The sequence below is a fragment of the Chrysemys picta genome, chromosome 7 (genome assembly GCF_011386835.1).
Source record: "Chrysemys picta bellii isolate R12L10 chromosome 7, ASM1138683v2, whole genome shotgun sequence".
Taxonomy (NCBI): Eukaryota; Metazoa; Chordata; order Testudines; family Emydidae; genus Chrysemys; species Chrysemys picta.
This window is the reverse complement of record NC_088797.1, coordinates 97537579-97556447: the sequence shown is the minus strand read 5'-3', so window position 1 is coordinate 97556447 and position 18869 is coordinate 97537579. Positions and strand designations below refer to the sequence as shown.

The 18869-nt window shown below is 40.8% G+C and overlaps 2 long non-coding RNA genes across 4 annotated transcripts in view; one reads left to right on the top strand and one right to left on the bottom strand.

Moving 5' to 3' along the window:
- LOC135972904 (uncharacterized) overlaps positions 1 to 17828 on the top strand; it is a 51561-nt gene extending 33733 nt beyond the window's left edge. For all 3 annotated transcript variants that reach the window (XR_010589507.1, XR_010589505.1, XR_010589506.1), the window contains 3 exons: positions 2664 to 6105; positions 11172 to 12259; positions 16722 to 17828. This is a non-coding gene — a long non-coding RNA (uncharacterized LOC135972904). The remainder of the gene's footprint in view (positions 1 to 2663; positions 6106 to 11171; positions 12260 to 16721) is intronic.
- Positions 6722 to 18869, bottom strand: part of LOC135972905 (uncharacterized) — a 28052-nt gene continuing 15904 nt past the window's right edge. The window contains exon 3 of the long non-coding RNA XR_010589508.1: positions 6722 to 10290. This is a non-coding gene — a long non-coding RNA (uncharacterized LOC135972905). The remainder of the gene's footprint in view (positions 10291 to 18869) is intronic.

The following is an 18869-nucleotide window of genomic DNA, read 5'->3' as shown; positions in this document are numbered from 1 at the left end:
TATCCTTTTCTAGCCATCAAATACCAATTTCACCCAATACTCTTGGGACTATAGTGTTTACTATTACAGTAGAAGTCAACATGGCCATATGATTGACTTGAGCACTAGTGGCATCCATGATGTAATCAGGAAGATTCACAGCTCCCCAGGGAGTAGTGTTTGTTAAATCGGCTTTGGTGAAGCCAGCAGGGGAGTGAAAGGACCTGGTCTATCCTACAAAATTTAACCATGTCTGAACTCACTTGCCAACATCTGTGTTGATCTGGGGCTGAGCACAGGTCAGTGTGGATTTAATCACAGCTAGCTGACATGATTACTCATGTTAAGTTGTAGGTCACTCACATGATTTTTTTTACAGCTGTATTCGGACATGGCAAAATTTTGTGTTGTGGACTAGCATTTGTAGGAGTTCCCTAAAACAGAGGCTAGAGAGAATCTGTTGTCTACTGGCTAGCGATGTTGGAAGCAGGACTTCTGGGATCTATTCCTGGCTCCAACAACTTGCTATCTGATTTTGAGCAAGTAATTTCACCCCTTTGAATCTGTTTCTCCAATCTAGAAAAAAATTGGCATAATAGTATATACCCATATTGCTGAGTGTACAATTAATAACAAAATTCAGCTGTAGAATTTTGCCTCTTTTTCTGTCCACATAAAACTCGTGAAACTCTCAGATTTATCTGCTCAAATTATTTATGCATTTTTGGTATTTTTCTGATCTGAATATACCAAACAGATCATTGTGAACTGTTGATATTTGAAATTCAAAATTTGCACTGTGTTGCTTAGTTATGTACCATGTAGCAATCTTTCTGCTCCCTGATCAGTTGACTTGTATAACTAAGCAGCACCTACCATTTTAAATTTCAAATATGCAATACAAAATTCACTTATGCTGCATATTTAAGCATTCATGCTTAAAATTCACTTTTTCACAAGTCTCTGTACTTGGAAATCTTGTTTGCCCAAATGTTCACAGCAAGTGAAAGGATCATGAATGTGGCTGAATTAAAATTTTGTTTTAGATTTCGAATGGCAATTAAGCATTGCAAAGAAACCCCTTGAGGAGGAAGTAGGGGAGTTTCCTGTTGCCTATGAGGGTTTTTCCCACCGAGGGGACAATCTGGCCTTACATTTTTTGGTTTTTGTATCACTTTATTTAATCAAACTTGGCTCTCTTTAAATGGAAAGGAAACTAGTCAGTTCCAAAAGATACCTGAGATTTAGAGTTTGAACTAAGAACAGGAGTACTTGTGGCACCTTAGAGACGAACAAATTTATTTGAGCATAAGCTTTCGTGGGCTACATCATCTGATATGATATTGATACCTCACTAGAATATATATTTAAACAACTAAATATTTAATATAGTTTCTCAAATAATTATTTCAGAATGCAACTGCTCTGTAGTGAGTGGATCTGCTCTGTAGTTTGTTGAATCTTAGTCACTTGTGCTTAGGCTTTTGCAATAGCCACGTGAAAAAATAAAGGGTTATTTATTAAGAGCAGAACAGTTCCCTTTTAGTTCTGTAGCAATCATGTCTCTTTTTTTCCAGTCCATGGAAAGTGTTATCTCAGGCAGCTTTGTGCAGGAAGTTCTGTTTATCACTTCCTCACAGTTGCAGTTTGTCTAGGACTTAAATATATGATATCAGATTGCATCAAAATGTGGGCCTTTGTGTGCTTAACTCATCAAAGGAGTGGACCCTCAGGACTTGATATCACTTCACTGCATATGCAGTCATGTAGCAAAACAAAAGTCTATCTAAACAGGACAGAACTATTTCTGTTGGTGGTGCAGCAAAGCTAGCTGTAGAATTGGTATAGTTTCAGGTATCTGCACTGTTTCACTTCTTGTTTTTATATTTATCACTTTTTAAGAAGCGATATATGGTTTGCCTGCTTTTACTATGTAAACTAAGATGAAAACCAAAAGATTACTTGCACATAAAAAAACAATTGTTTTGCATTTTATAACTCACTGCGATGTCTGCTTATATTACAGAAATATGCACTAAAACTTTGATTCTACTTCTATTTTACTTTTGATTGTGTGAATAAATCTAAAACAGTTAATGGTCATCTACACGGTTATGTGTCAAATAAGGGTAGCATGTGGTGTCCAGAAGCACAGCAAATAGCAGCAGCAACCCTGAGAAGTCTGGCTATAGTTTATAAAGCTTCTCTTCCACCTTTGTGGTTATGCTTCTATTTTCTATCACCCTGATAAAGGAGTTCCTTCTTCAGTATAGCAGGCTGCATTGCCAGATGCTAGCCTATATGGGCAGCCACAGGAAGCCTATTCAACTGTGTAGCAATACTTCTGCTCTAATCAGCAGCTCCTCCCTGCTAACTCTAGTTTTTAGTGCCAGCGCCTCCCCCATAGCCCTTTCAATACCTTACCTAAAAGGTCCAGCACAATTGCATTCAGCTAGTAGGGATGATAAGTGTCTAGCAGCTTCAGATCCTAATGTCTCCTTGGCAATCTGAAAAGAGAGATGCTGTCTGGGTTCCATTTCTATCCCGTTCTCCATGTTTGTGGCTGCATGTGTTAATGATGTGATACATACAAAAGCCCAGTAATCAAAAAATGTGAATTCTACCTGACAGCAGCTACCTTCATGTCCATGATGTAACACCCACTCTTTATTTGCCAACACCAGCTAGCACTATAAAAATGAAGAGTCTTATGTCTACTGAAATTACTCAGCAGTAGAAGACAATACAATAGAGGTAAGTCTGTCATCTTTAAGTCTTACATGGAATAAACTATATTATTAGTAAACTTGGAAGAATTTGGTTTTTATTTTAATTACAATGGATATTGTGATTTAAAACCACAATGAACTCTATACAAGAGAGATTTACGACACTGTCCCAAATTAGCATCCCTTTCTGCAAATGCTATTGACCAACTGCAAGGGGATCCAGTTAATGGCCATGCAACTCCAGCGGGAGCCATATTGCCATGGAGAGAGGAGCAAGTAGACTTATACATGCAGCATGGTGGAGGTCCCTTCCTTGTGAATCCTACAGATCTGCAGGGTTGGGAGGAGTGAGGCCTCCCAATTCCACAGCTCTCTAATCCGTTCTCTTGCGCCCAGGAAACTGTGGAGGGGGTCTTGTTGAGTTTTCCTCCTCTCTCTTGCTGCCTTCCACAATTTTTTCCACTGGAGGGGTTGATCTTGCCCTTAGCTATCATCAGTGTCAGCCAATTGTGTGGAACCAAATTCAGAAGTGGACAATGGCATTTTCACTGTGCAGTACAGTTGACCTTTCTCACAGATTTGTAAAAAAAATCTCCCCACTTGCCCGAAAACAAGCAAACCCTCAGAATTAAGGTGTTTTTTTTCAAGCAAGCCAAATGTTTTGCTCTTCTCTCTTCCCCTCCCCCCCCCCCCCCGAATGTATAGCAAAAGTCATTCTGCTCCAGAATAGTTTTGCTTTGAAAATAGCCATTCTCCATGTGGCAGAATATTTTTGTCCCATGACAGAATATTTCCATTTTTACTATGGAAAAATGGTATTTGTTGGTAAATATGGAAAATCAATGCTTTGGATCACATCTACAGATAACAATCAGTGCTATATCACATTTCACATGCACACACTTGCAAAATGAAAACTATGCAAAATGAAATGGAAGTTTTTGCATAGTTCTGCTTTGTGGAACCTCACACTGCTGGAGACCTGCGGCCCTATGGTCCAACCACTCATTTTTGGTACTCACTGTGAGTATAGTACTAACCTTTTCCTGTTGTCTGTAACTCCTTCATCATACTGTCATATACACAGAGTAATCAACCTTCTAAAGCATGAGAAGGTTTGGATGTCGGAGTTAGCAAAGATCTATATATAGCTTGAAAAAACACTTTTGGCATGTAAAAGGAGGCGAGAAACAAAGAGAGGCCATCATCCCTGTAAGCAATCCAGAAGATAGGGCTATTTATTTATACTTCTGACCAGATTTTCCTCCCAGTGTCTGGCCATGTAACTTCACAGTCCCACTTTCCCTTTTTGTGGTGTTTTGGGTGCAGCTGCTTGAAAAGGAAGAAGTTTAGACCCCAACTCATTAGGCTTTACAATTAGTGATGGGTGGCATGGTTCAGATTAAATAAAAAGGGTCCTGAACTTTCACCCTGACACTTGAACCAAAACTTTCTTCTCTTCTTTTTTGAGGTTGAAAAAGTTTGGTTAACTTTCTATTTGTTTCATTTTCACACGCTTCTACACTTCCTTCTTTTGGCTGAAATACTTCCAACCCAGCTAGAACCAGGAAGAATCAGAAATATACCAGAGAGATTATGCTCATAAAGGAAGGATGTTCTTGTATGTAAGGCACTGGACTAGGACTCAGGAGATCTATGTTAAATTCACACCTCTGCCACAGACTTCCTGTGTGATATTGGGTAAGTCACTTAATAATATCTCTCTGTGCCTCAGCTCCTCCTATTTCACTAGGAGGGTGGTGAAGCACTGGAATGGGTTACCTAGGGAGGTGGTGGAATCTCCATCCTTAGAGGTTTTTAAGGCCTGGCTTGACAAAGCCCTGGCTGGGATGATTTAGTTGGGGTTGGTCCTGCTTTGAGCAGGGGATTGGACTAGATGACCTCCTGAGGTCTCTTCCAACCCTAATCTTCTATGATTCTATATGTATCTGATCATGTGATTTTTTTTTTTAAACGTTCACCAATCATTACTTTTTTTTGGTTTAACCTGGTAGAGAATAACTGGTATCTATTTTTGTATCTTTCTTTAATAAGAAATAAATATCTTATATTAAAAATTATGTTTTGTTGCTCTTTGCTCTTTCCATGAGCAGTGTTTCCTTCCCCTAGTCTTGTTCCTTCCACCCACCATACATGGGCCCTCTCTAAGCCAGGAAAATGAGGTATGTTTAACAAATGTATGAGCTAATACGTGTGAGTAGACAGGCGGTTTTTAAACAGCACCTCTTCTATGGGGAGCCTAATGCCAACCCCAGTCAGCTAACCTGGGTTTTAAGTTGTTAAACACTAAGTGAATCTATGCTATGTCCTAAAGGGTGTTTCAAATAGGGCTAGCTAATGTACTGTTTTCCCAAGTCTAGACAAGGCCTATAGCTTAGCAGATCTCGAGCCAACCGCTGTCGCCACATGTTTCTGACCATTAGGTTACACTGTCATATGAATCAGTGTGTGTTATGTCATACTCTTTGCCCAATCCACAAAGGATGTAAGTCTATTACTGCCTCCACCAATGGATCCTGACTCTTTAGCTCAAGCCATAGTGTCTCAAGCTTTCAGTTCTGGAGGCCTTGTTCAATCCCTGGTGTACTAACCAAGATGCCAGTCATCACAACAGCTCATTGTATCAGACTACTACATCACACCCAGGTGTGATTTGGATGAACACTGAACTTCCTTAATGGATAACAATAATTCAGCCCAGAAAGGATTCATGTCAGTTCCAGGTCACTGGCCTTGTCTGTGCTAGAGAAGTTAGAAGTGTTAATTCCTGGCCCACTATTAGGCTTTTGGGGGCCAGAGGAGATTTTGAGATGAGGGGTTCTGAGAAGCACTGCTCCTTCTGCTTCTGGCTGCTACTACTTTCACTCTGATAATCCACAAAAGGTTAGTCAGAGCGGGATTTGCCATAGGTAATCCACAGATGGCTCACAGTCTGTGTGGTTGCAGAACTGGAACTGGGGGTCTTATTTGAGGGGGGGTTGGAGGAGTGATAGAGTTGTCTGAAGGAGCAGAGATTACATTCCCCACCAGTAGTTCATGGATGGGGGATCTGGGTGTTAGAATGGGGACACTTCTGGAGGTTGGGCAAATGAAGGAGGTTTACCAGCTGAGGGAGCTGTTGTCATCCATTTACCCTGCACAGTTTTCAGTGACTGATCGCTTCCTACACTTATCAAAAACTAATCACTCCTTATACTAGGGTGGCTCTGAAGCAAGAAGCAGAGAAAGGCAGTTATTAAGGGCTGGGCAGCTGCCAAGTTTGCTGAAAGGGAGAATGTGCCAAACTGGGGTTCTCATAACAGTTGCCATCGGCAGCAATGAAGAAACAGGAGCATGTGGCACCAGTTCCTCATGGAGGAGAAAGAGCAGGAGAGAGGTAAGATGGTGCCTGTGCGCTTGAGCTTCTTTTCACCAATTCCTAGCTGCTGTGTCTGAACTGGCTGGGGTGGGAGTGTGAGTAGTTACCTGGCTTGTAGTTAGTGCTGGGTGGGCAGCCAGCAGGCTGTGGGTATAAATAACAACTTTCCATCTACAGGATCCCTATGCAGGACAGTCTCATCATGTGCACTGTCTGTACCATCTGAAAATGAGAATCTTGCTCCAAGGAGCAGACTCTTATAATACCCAACTGGGTAAAGACTATGGGATTATGATATGGTTGCAGAGTACCTGCTGCACTGTCTCCCTATTTTGTGGTATAGCTGCACCGTTATTTACTGCTTGTTAATGCTATTAGTAATCACCCCTCTTCCTCTTTTTGGTTTATAACATTTATGCAGATCAGCATCATCTTATTAATTGCAAACCGCATTGGACTCAGTGTCCATCACTTGGTGAAGTGAGAAGCATCAATCTGGTAAATCAGATCCATTTATTGCATTTTCTTAGTGCTTTTGTCTCTAGGTGGGGTTTCCAGCCAAATTTTTAGTTGAGAGATATCTCTGAAGTGTAACTAACAGTGGGATCTGCCCCTTATTACTGACTGAAGCACCTGGCAGAAGGGTCATATTAAACACACTTGCAGGAGTTTATTGGAACTGAAAGAGTTCTAAAGTCAAACTTACTTCCTCATTGAAGATGATTTGTTTGTTTATTTTGCACTTCCCTTCTTGGACAATAAAACTAAACTGGTTTTGTGATATGACACTGATCTGTGGATTAGATCTCAGATACACCCCATTTCTAGGGGCAGTTGGTAGATACAATTTAAATGAAAATGTATGGACCTCTTTGATTTTGATAAAAAAGCTTTCAGACTTTCTGTATAAAACCTTTCCTGGCAGGTGAGGATTGGGGCAGACCCCATGCTCAGAGGAAGCATTGCTAGATAACAGAGCACACCTGATTGTTTATTGGCATATGATCCAGCATGTCTGGGTGCTTCCATCTCCCTGCTCAACCATACAGTTCAGAGGATGATGGCCTGTGTGTGTGTGAGAGTATCAGTTGGGATTATGGCACATCTGGTGCAGGTAGCAAGCACATTCTGCTGGTTGCTTAAGAGTTAGGCGGGTAACTTTTTTGTAGGGCATTCACCACTATTTGTGGATGTCTTACAGAACACTAGCTCTGGCTCATCTTATACTAAAGAGAGCAGAATGTGATTGAGCTACTATAGTTCACACTAGCAAAGCCTTTCACTACTTTCCCTCCATTTAACGCTACAGTACATATAGGGTTAGATCCCAATCTCTGATGCACCTGGGGGAGAGGGCCATACATGTCTTTCCTTGAAGGGCTGCCAGAGGCTGAATTGGCCTTGGTTCAGGTTGAATATTCTGCAAGACCCCCCTCCCCCCCATAACACAAATTGTGCTTTAAACAAGTGTAAATAGAACACCTAATCCCACTTCTTGGCATCCTTTCCATTCTCTGTGTAGCTCAAAAGCTTGTATTTTCCACCAATAGAAGCTGGTCCAATAAAAGATATTATTACCTCACCTACCTTGTCTCTCTCATTAATTAAAAATACAAACCATAATCAGTAAAGCCATTACAAAACAGCAGCACCTACCTTCTCCCCAGCACTCAGGAAAAGATACTATAAAACAAACTCTTCCCAGTCCTCAAATTCCCAAAAGAATTCTCACAACTGCCTCAGCACTCCTCAAATGTTTGTTCAATAAAGATGGGTGTTAAATGACTGTAAGTGTTACTAAGCATCTAGAACAGTTATCTATTTCAAAGATGCCTGGTTTACATATTTGCTTCCTCTACGTGTTGAACACGAACTCCAGTTCCTTTTGAAAACTATTTTCAAATCAAGTAAACACATCAACTATTTTCTTATGTATCTGTAGTTTTTTATACACCCATTAAAAGAATCATTTTACGTCACCATTACACAATGTATTGTCAGTTATTCATGTCAGTATAACTGCATAATTATAAAACAATACTAAAATGGCAATAAAAGTAGATACTTATCTTTACAATTAAATTCTTGGTTTTTCATAACAGTGTGAAAAGTATAAAACTTTCTTTGAAAGGGACTAACACAAAGAGAGATCAACTGTAACTATACATAGGTTTAGAAGGGAAGATTAATGTGGAATTGTTAGATCTGACTGGACTCCGTTCTAAAGATGAATGAAAGATCATATGTGAAAAGAATAAATTGCATGACATAATATAGTTTTATTTAAGGTAGAGTCTACTGGCAACAAACATAATAAATTATGATAAATGCAAATAAGGCCTATAGAGAAATATTGGAAATTTCATTGGGTTTACAGATCTTTTTTTTTTTTTCCCCAACTACAAAAGTGCTTATTAGTTACTATTTTGTTAGGGTATAAAAAAATAAACACCTTTGCTGTTGTGTGTGTGTGTGTGTGTGTATGTGTGTGTGTGTGTGTGTGTGTGTGTATGTGTCTGTCTCTCTCTCTCTCTCGTGTGAAGAACTATATTAGGTACCATAGATGTAAAGTCTTCTCTGTCCACTAAAGACAAAAAGATCTATGGGTTTGATTCTTTCATGAGTCTAGAAAAGATTATGTACCATATCAAAGAGTCACCTAAGTTTTTTTTTTTTTTTTTTTAAACGTGTGGAAGTTATATTTGAGGAAGATATAATGGATTTGTAGCACCTAACTTTTCCCATTTGTTACACTATATTTATACAGAGAGGTGAATTGGCCCATAAGATTCAATATGGCTTGATTTAATGAGTCAAGAACACACCTACTCAGTCTGAGAGAATTGGTAACAGCCCCTAAATATTTACCTTACAGCAGTGGTTCTCAGTCTTTTTGGGCTCCGGACCAATTTGTAAATGTTTGCCCTGATGTATCCCAGTAAATAGTCTGGGGTGGAGGCACTGGGGTTGTTTTGGTTGGATCCTGCGCTGCAGGGCAGGGTTGGGCAGTGCTTAATTTGTAACCAAAGAGGTGCTGGGGCTCAAGCAATTAGATGCCAGAATCAAGCAATTTTTTTTACTTTCATAACTGATGCAGCAAGCCCAGAGGTGCCAAGGCTGAGTTGCCAAGCCTTGGGGTGCTGGAGGCTCAACCCCGGCACAAATTAAGCACTGGGGTTGTGTCCTGCCTGGCAGTCACCCCCGCGGCGGTGACTGCTGCAGCTCCTATACTGTGGGATTGGCTCTCTGCTCCAGGTGTTGGAACCTCCAGGGTTGCAGTGATGCTCAGGTTTGGCTCAGCCCCCTTGACTGGACCAAATTTGTGAGAGTGGAGTTATAACCTGACTCATGGGGTTGCAGTGCTACCTCACTCAAATTTAGCCTAACTGGACTTCTGTCATCCTGACAGCTGGGCCAAACCTGGGACCCCAAAAGTTGCATTGCCTGGAGCAGGGAGGTGAGCCCAGCCAGCCCCATGGGACAGGAGCCACAGGAGCTGCTACGTGATCTTTTGAAACATTCTGGTGACCCAATTTTGGGTCCTGACCCATGGGTTCAGAAACCCTGACTTATAGTACACGTTCTTGTCTTAAATATGGCATTTGTGCACCATATGCCTGGTTTAGATTGGATTGCTCCGATTTGTAATGATTGGCATAAGGAAGAAATAATATGAAGGCACTTTGTACCCAAAGAGAGTGCTCACATGTATATGTTTGTTTGTGAATAATTTGTGTATGACTTGCCTTTCAAGCTGCACAGGCAACACACAAACAATTCCTATATTAACTAATCTATCAAAATCAACTTAAAGGTCATTGTTCTTTCTGATATTTTTTGGGTCCTTCCTCTCGTGCTGGAACACTCCCTGCTTGCAATAGGGTGCTCCTGCATTTTACACGTGCTCAAACTCAGGAATCTGTTATAGCCTCCTTTCTCTTTAGCCTCTTTTGAACTGAAATTAGGAGTCTCTCTACTACCTCTGAGCCAGGTGCTTCAGTCAGTAATAAGGGGCAGATCCCACTGTTAGTTACACTTCAGAGATATCTCTCAACTAAAAATTTGGCTGGAAACCCCACCTAGAGACAAAAGCACTAAGAAAATGCAATAAATGGATCTGACTTACCAGATTGATGCTTCTCACTTCACCAAGTGATGGACACTGAGTCCAATGCGGTTTGCAATTAATAAGATGATGCTGATCTGCATAAATGTTATAAACCAAAAAGAGGAAGAGGGGTGATTACTAATAGCTTTAACAAGCAGTAAATAACGGTGCAGCTATACCACAAAATAGGGAGACAGTGCAGCAGGCACTCTGCAACCATATCATAATCCCATAGTCTCTACCCAGTTGGGTATTATAAGAGTCTGCTCCTTGGAGCAAGATTCTCATTTTCAGATGGTACAGACAGTGCACATGATGAGACTGTCCTGCATAGGGATCCTGTAGATGGAAAGTTGTTATTTATACCCACAGCCTGCTGGCTGCCCACCCAGCACTAACTACAAGCAAGGTAACTACTCACACTCCCACCCCAGCCAGTTCAGACACAGCAGCCTTCCCTTCATGGAGCCTTTTCCCTGAAGGCTGTGCTAGACTGAAGGCTGGTAGGAAAGACTAAGTGTATGGAGTTAATGGAAATCTGAGAACTTTATTTGGGGAATGATTTTGATATTTTACTAAATCTAGCTCCATGGTGGGGTGTTGCTGAACCAGAGAAGAGTTTGTGTTGGTAGTTTGAGAGAGTCCTGAAAAGTGGGGAAACTGAAGTAGGGGTTTTGCTGGGTGACTTTAGGTGATAAGGGGGCATACAGCAGGTGGGGGGGCCCATTCACACATGAAAGCAATGGTGTACCTGATTTGTGGTTATCCCATCCAACTTAACTTTGCCACAGTATCACTTCTGTATTGTGTTGGAAGTTTCCCTTCCTGTCCCCAGCCATTAGAACTCTGAGGGGTGTCTCTCTGTCTATATCAATTGCTGTATGTGTAGCTTTTTGTTTTAATTTCTTCTGTCTGCCTACTTCTTTCCTTCTTACCTATGGTGGATGTCTGAAATACTTTTTTAATTGTCACCCAGGAGAGCAGTTACTTTGGACCATGACTCTTTGAAAATTCTTCTTCTTCTGATTGACCTAACTTCATATTAGAAGTCAAGGTTGTCAGCCTACTCAATGAATCTTCCAATGTCATTCTCAAGCACATACTCTATGCTTCGGGAAGTGAATGGCCAGAGAAAGCTTCATTCATCTCTTTGCTCCCTTAAAAGCTGTGGAACTTCCAAAGGGATCAGCCATCCCCCAAGATCTGTTGGGCCCTGAGTGCTAATCCCAGCTACTCTGCTGATTTATGGTTAGTCTCATAAAGAAATGACTAAGAAGTCTATTCTGGGCTGGGCACTCAAAGCGAGATAAATGGGAGACACACAAACACCTAAGCAGAATTACATAACTTCAGGATCTACAGTGGTACGGGTTACACAGACCACACAGGACTGTTCCAGCTCACATAGCATTCTGAACAACCCTTTTAAAAAAAAAATATCAAAGGGCTAAATAGTAAAAGTGCCACTGCTGAGGCCAACCAAAATTGAAAGTACCAGTTTTGAAAATGGTAGAATTTGGCCCTGTCGTTCCTTTTTTCCAAATGTATGCATCCTTTAATAACCGATTGCTGGATGTACACATGATACAGTGTGCTCATTCTCTGATAGGAAGGAGTCTCTTAAATTGCTCTGCAATGACCCCTGTAGCTGAGCAAGAAGAAGTGATGGGCTCAGTAGGGAGTTCTATCCTGCCCTTCTCAACCAGGGTGAGTCACTGAACTGGGGCCTTGGAGGATCACAAACTAGAAGCAATTCTGTGCCATGTTTCCCTCTTTAAATGTCGTTTTTTTTTAAAATGGTTCGCCTGAACAGAGATCCAGTAAAAGTGGTGAACTGACAGCTCTGGAACCCAAAGGCATTCATTTCTTCACAGAACAGAGGCAAGCTGCCCATACTGCCCCACTAACATTTTTTTTCAACCCTGACAAGGAGGACCACCTCTAAGCCTGAAAGAGTTATCCAGTCTTGTGCGCTTTCCTGAAACTAGCTGCAAGGGTGCCAGTAGGGTTGAATAAGGACTGGGAATGGCTGAGCCATTACAAACATTGAATCTATCTCCCCTTGTAAGTATTCTCACACTTCTTATCAACCTGTCTGTACTGGGCTAGCTTGATTATCACTTCAAAAGTTTTTTTTCTCTTACTTAATTGGCCTCTCAGAGTTGGTAAGACAACTCCCACCTGTTCATGCTCTCTGTATGTGTGTATATATATCTCCTCAATATATGTTCCATTCTATATGCATCCGAAGAAGTGGGCTGTAGTCCACGAAAGCTTATGCTCTAATAAATTTGTTAGTCTCTAAGGTGCCACAAGTACTCCTGTTCTTTTAGTAGGGTTGTGGTCATCAGTCCATTGGAAATCGAAGGAAGATCACCAACCTCATTTAACATATGCCACTAAATAATAACTTTCAGTTGCTACTTAACTGGACTGGATTTGAACCAGCAACTTAGGTTCTAGAGGACAAAGGCTTTTTCTGTTTCTATTCCCAATCCTGCTGATACTTAAATATTTTAACCAGTAGTGGTTAATGACTTCTTTCTTCCTACACCAATAAATAGCGAACCTCCCCTCCTCCAGTCATGCACCATTGCACTCTACTGGCTAAGAAGAGCAGGTAAGGAGACAAGGCTGGCATCTAACCAAAAAGGTTTTTTAGCTAGTGATTCATTAGTGTGTGTAAAAATAGCTAACCTTGTTTAAAGGCACTTCTTACACAAAAAGAAAAGGGTTCAATTACCATAACTCATTTAAAGTGAAGATTAAACATTTTAACCGGGACAGTACCCTAATCCTGTGAATCTTATTTATGTCCAAATGTAGTGCTATTGGCAATAAACAGCAATTTGAGAAGTCATAACCCAAGAAAATCATTGTCAAGTGACTTTAGAGCTCCCTATAAATTTCCTCTTGTTGACCTGAGCCCGGTGTACAACTGCACAGTTAAATATTTGTATTAGGTGCTCCTGCCTTTAACTGACTAATTAAAAAGATAGAATCAAAGAATGCCATCTCAAATCGTTTTAGTTCTAATCTCTCTCCAGCAAAGTCTACTTATAAATTGAACTAAAAGTATTTTTTTTTCTGAACAGGGACTTTACAGAGTTGCAATAAATTCGAGCACTGGGAAAGTAAATGTAACTGAAGTACTCTTAATGATTCTATTGTGTAGCTGTTATGGTTATAATCCTATTACACAGACATTCACCTTGAAGGTTATAAATTCTTTGAGAAATTATTATAACGGGGAAGGGCATTACTTAAGGAAAGCATTGTGTTTAAATATAAGCAAAAGGGGATTAATTTAAGACTAGGAATAGGAAGTTGCACAGACTGAGGTAACTGGGGAGAAATTGACTTTCTGTCCATCCTATAGTCTGTCCAAATTTATATTCCCTCAGAAATGTTTAATGGGAGTAGAGGTCACTGAGAAAAATCTGTATCAGATTAACTAGTAAAGCACAGTTCCAGGTAAATGAATGCTTGAGGATACAAATTTGCCAACAGTCTCAAGGGATGCAGTTTCTTATTATTTGCATTGCAGTGGCCCCAGTCATGGATCAGGGCCCCATTGTGTACTGCACTGTACACAAACACAACGATAGCCCCTGCCTCAAAGAGCTTACAGTCTAAAGGCCTGATCCAAGCCAATTGAAGTTAATGGGAGACTTTTAATTGATTTCAGTGGGCTTTGCTTCAGATCCTTAAGTAAGTATTTTTGAGACATTAATCAATACTGTCCCATAGTGGTAACATTTTCATGTGCTTCCATTGATTCCTTTGTCATTGCTTACAAGACACTTTGCTACTGTCAACATCTGAGTTTTTAACAAACTGATTTGACTTATTAACATGGTTTGATTTAGGTCCACACCAGCAGGTATTGACAAAATGTCACCAAATGTCAGTTCATCGAGATTCAACACTGAAAATGGTTTGTCACCCACAATGGACTGGAAAAAAAAAATAGAAGCAGAGCATCATTCTAACCCAGTTTAGTTATCGTTACTTATAAAGATAGACTTCTCTTTATGTAAAATGAGGTATATTGATTTCATTGCATGTATAGTAACTTTTTTTTTTTGCATGTATAAAAAAGCAAACACAAAAAGGACCAAACAAAAAAAACTTGCTTCTGAGAAAAAGCACTTTAGTTTGCATTACTTTAGCATGATTTGGTCTGATGGCTATCTGCAGAAGTGATAGTAGAAGATTTAAGAAAGTTCTTCTAGACTGCTGCGGTCAACTGCAGAGTCAGAGCTTTCATTGGAGCATCATCAGCTGTTCTGAGGGGTGAGAAATAAGGAGAGAGGGGGAAATCGTGACAGAACAAAGGGAAAGGTAAAAATCCTACACACACCCCTTGAACAAGTTTATTCCATCGTGTTTCTGGTGCCTGATCAAAGGAGACTGATGTTAGAGACAAAAGAGCAGAAAGGAGTTGCTACCCTTTAGCCATATTGGTTTCAAAATACTATAACATATGCTAAATATAGTAGTAAACTGTACTAGGGGCTTGGGCATTTAGGCTGCACTAACTCAGCTTAGTGTGTATTGAAAATGCCAGGATGTACAGGGCACAAACACTTAACTGCCCTAACTTATTTGCTGCAAATTCTGTACTCCGCTTTCAAAGTCAACAAAGTTTGATGTGAATTGAATTAGTGTGGACTATTAATGTGCACGCAATGCTTCTGCACATTACTTTGGCAGTCTTCCAGTTGATGTCTCACACTGCTTTGCTGGTATCCTGGACAAACTTGACTGTTTAATGTGTGTGGCCTTGACTGTGCTGGAGTCTAGTTGACCGGATGTCTTTTCCATTTAAAAACTCTTGCAGGGCCAGGATCGTCCCATTTAGTTCCTGGGTTCCAATATATGAGCATTACAGCAATATTAGTCCAGCAGCCATGGTGAGATTCTTGGTCTCCTCACTATCTAGGGAGGAGCAACATACAGCAAGCTCTTGTGACCAACCACTGCACTAAGGAACTTTTTGAGACCGTTGCTAAGCAGATAGCTGAGAAGAGTCATAGCTGGGACACTGATGGTGCCATATAAAGAGCAAATAGCTTAGGAAAATATACAATACACCCCCCCCCCCGAGAAACAGGTGCCCCCTGGCTGCTGCCATTTTGGGTAGATGGGGGCTTGGAACCTCTCCAAGTCTCCAGCTCTTACCTTCCTTTCTCCCTTAGCCCATGCTGTTCCCCTTCACTCTACTCCCCCCTCTCTACCGTCCCCCCCAGACAGTTTTCAAAATGGTGGCTGGGTGAGGCTATCGGCTTCTCTCCTGCTGAAGCACCAACCATCAGGTGTTAACCAAGTCCATGCTATGGAGATTACATTCCTCTCTACTAATTTATTTTTCCCTTCCTGCATTTCTCCTGCTCAGCGAACGCTGCCCCCCTCCAACCCTGTTTGCATGCTCAAAATGATGGCCTCATGGTGCAGCTGCAACCTCTATTTCTATGTCCCTTCTCCTCGCTTTGCAGATTCAAATGATGAAACTACTTATTTGTGTGAAATTCAAAACATTTGAGACAGTCTTTTACAGGAAAAAATAGATTGGCTAACTTTCACAGCTCACATGAGGTATACGTATGCATAGGCATTGCATACCTACCAAGGCATCATTAATGCTATTTGTCACTGCTGAGGTACATATGCCCTGTAACAGGAAAGGGTACAGGGAAAGAAGATGAGGTTAGGGACAGCATAGCCATACAGCTCTTAAGGCAACTGGCTGAGCTATATAAAATACCAGTTCATCAATATTGCAGTCAAATCATGGAGGTGGCATAATAGCTTTTCACAGGCATACATATTTCATAGAGACTGGGAGCAGTTAAGCTTTCAATCAGTGCAGAACCAAATCTGTTTTTCTCTGTACTTTCTGCATGTTTGCAGAGGAGGTAAAGTAGAATCTAAAACTGAGAAATGGCTTGATTTTTAGTACAGACATTCAGCAGAAAGGCTGCATGATCATTGCCCCCAGCATAGCTTGCAGCCCCTTTCCATTCCTGCAGCACTTCTGGGGGACCATCCTGTTGAGTAACATCAGTGTATCTCGCTGGTCTACCTTTGTCTTTTGATTAAGGCCACCGTCTGCCTCCTGGTCACTTGCCACAGTGTAACATCCTCAAGAATCAGGACAGCCCAAAGGGGATGCAGAGGGGATCACTGTCCAACCCCCACATCAGGAAATTCCTGCACCAACATAGGTCCCTCCAAAGCATAGTATGAATTATAAACCTCAAATTGGGGAGCGCACATCCTGACTTAACATCACCCTGCAATGTCCAAGGCACAGCATAAACTGCAAACTGAAACCAGAAACGTAAGTCCCAACATCCCAGTCTGGCCCCTGTGAAGATATAGCTTACCATCTCTGAGGTGTCCCAAGACTGGGATGGATCTCAGGGGATGGATTTCAGAAATCAAGGATAAAAAATGCAATCAGTGCTTCTATGGAAACAACATCTCTCAGTAATATGAATAACTTATTTTTCTACTCCCCCAGCTGTGGCACCTGCAGCAGCAAGACTCTCAAGGACCAGGCCTTTAACAGTGGTCAACCTGAGGGAGAAGAAATGGCATGTAAGAATGAGACCTTTGGAGCCCTCCTTATAGACATGCAGAAAACCCAGAAACCCACCGAGAACTGGAGGGTGTTATTGATGTCTGAGAGGGAGAAAGATAGGCAGCTATCCAGAGACAGAACTAAAGTAGTCTGGGACAGCATTGCCATGACCAGAGACCGAGTGGACAAAGATGGGGATATGCAGAAGCGATTCTTAGAGGCAATGAACAGGCAGACTGCTCGGCTGGAGCGCACACTGTTATTAGGGCAACTTTATTGTTTGAGGACCCAGCCATGTTCTGCAACCCCTGGATAATACAGGGTACTGGGAACACCATCAGATGTTCCTTGCTGTAGCCCTGCAGCCTTGTTCCGAGAAGCAATTCCCTCCCCTGGCCCTGGCGCAGGGCAGCGAGAATAACAGCATACAGGAACTGTTCAAAGCATCCAATGCATCGGGCAACTTTAAGCCCCGACATTCAACCAAGGACTAAAAGAAGCAAAGGCAAGATGTTCACCCACCTGTGAAGAGAAGCTGCCATCCCACCCCCACCTCCTGTTATGTGCTGCCCTCTTCAGCGCACTGTATTTGAATTTGACTTTGTTAGCTTTAGAGCTGTTTCATGTTGCTTTAATCAGTATGAACAAAGTTTGTAATTTATTTTAAGTGTTTTATTTTGGTAGTGGTTTCCTGGCATAATTTGTGCATTTAAAAACTGTTTAAAGAGTCACAGAATCTGCAAGTCTGTGTATACTTTTTTTTTTTTTTTTACAAAAGCATAAAAGTGCACACAGACACAATAAAGTAAAGGGTGCAACTTCTAGCACCCATAAAATCAATTCTGATGCCCAAACTCTTATCCAACTGCCACTTCTCTGGAAATGATAGTTCATACCATTTAAAAATATTCAGCTAGTAAACTTCCAATGCCATAACTGTGCCTCTAATAAGCATAATTTCCCCTTTCACTACAAACATAGCCTTTTGTTCCTTAATGTGGTGTTTCCCCTCAATTCACTATCCTTTTGGCAAGAAAAAAATAAAAATATGAAACATTCAAAAATATAATCTCCTCTTTACAAACTGTTTTTCCTGGAAGCAAATTTTAAGTCTTTCTGCAAATATTATCTTTTCATAAACTAACATGGTTTACATGTGTTCAAACCTGACAAATCAATATAAAAGTTTAGTTTGTTTATTGAATCTATGTAATCATTCATCATACTGCCCTCTACTGTACTAATATATTTAACTGCTCAATCAATCATAACAAAAATGCAAATCCCATGTAAATCTTATCAGCACCACTAAAATAATGGGATTTTTGTTTACAAGGTGTCGATTGGGTTTAGAAGCTTTGATAATGACTCCAGACAGTCAATAATACTGAGACTTTTACATTGCCAGTAGGAGCCTAACTAAACTATCTAATCTTTAAAATGACAGACAACACAATGAACTCTGAACTTAATCCCCTCGAAACACTAAGGAGTCAGCTTAGTACTTAAAGTACTATTCAACCGAAAACCTACCTTGAAAAAAATCATTAAAGGGTCTGATTTAAACACAAAAGACAAGGGAAATTCAGAGTTAAGGCTGCAGCTCCAAGCTGGCTATCCTTCCTATTGTGCCTAGATATTGTAGAAGTCTGGCATTAGTCCTTGATGGTGGCATGGGCTGCAAAATCAGCTAGCTAAGCACCATCTTATACACTTTCAAATCTTTTTAAAGCAAGTTTTGAATTATAAGGGGGAACACAAAGCATGTTGAACAACTTAGCTATTTTGTGTCCCTACAGTATAAAACAGGACAATGGCTTTTTCTTCAAATTTGGTAAGGGCGGGCTGGGGGGGAAGAGACCTATGTAGAAAGCTTATGTTCCAAGCTTCAGCCAACTGTGAATTTATACTGATCTCTTCAGAACTCCTGTGGCTTTATGAGGAAACTAGCATCATAAATGATAATGCTATAATGATATTATTTTGTCCTCGCATTCTAAAAGGACATTGTTTAAATGGTTTGATTTAGAAAAAAAATCTCATTTCCTTTCAATTTGTCTGTAACAGAATGGTTTGCTTAGTGGGTCA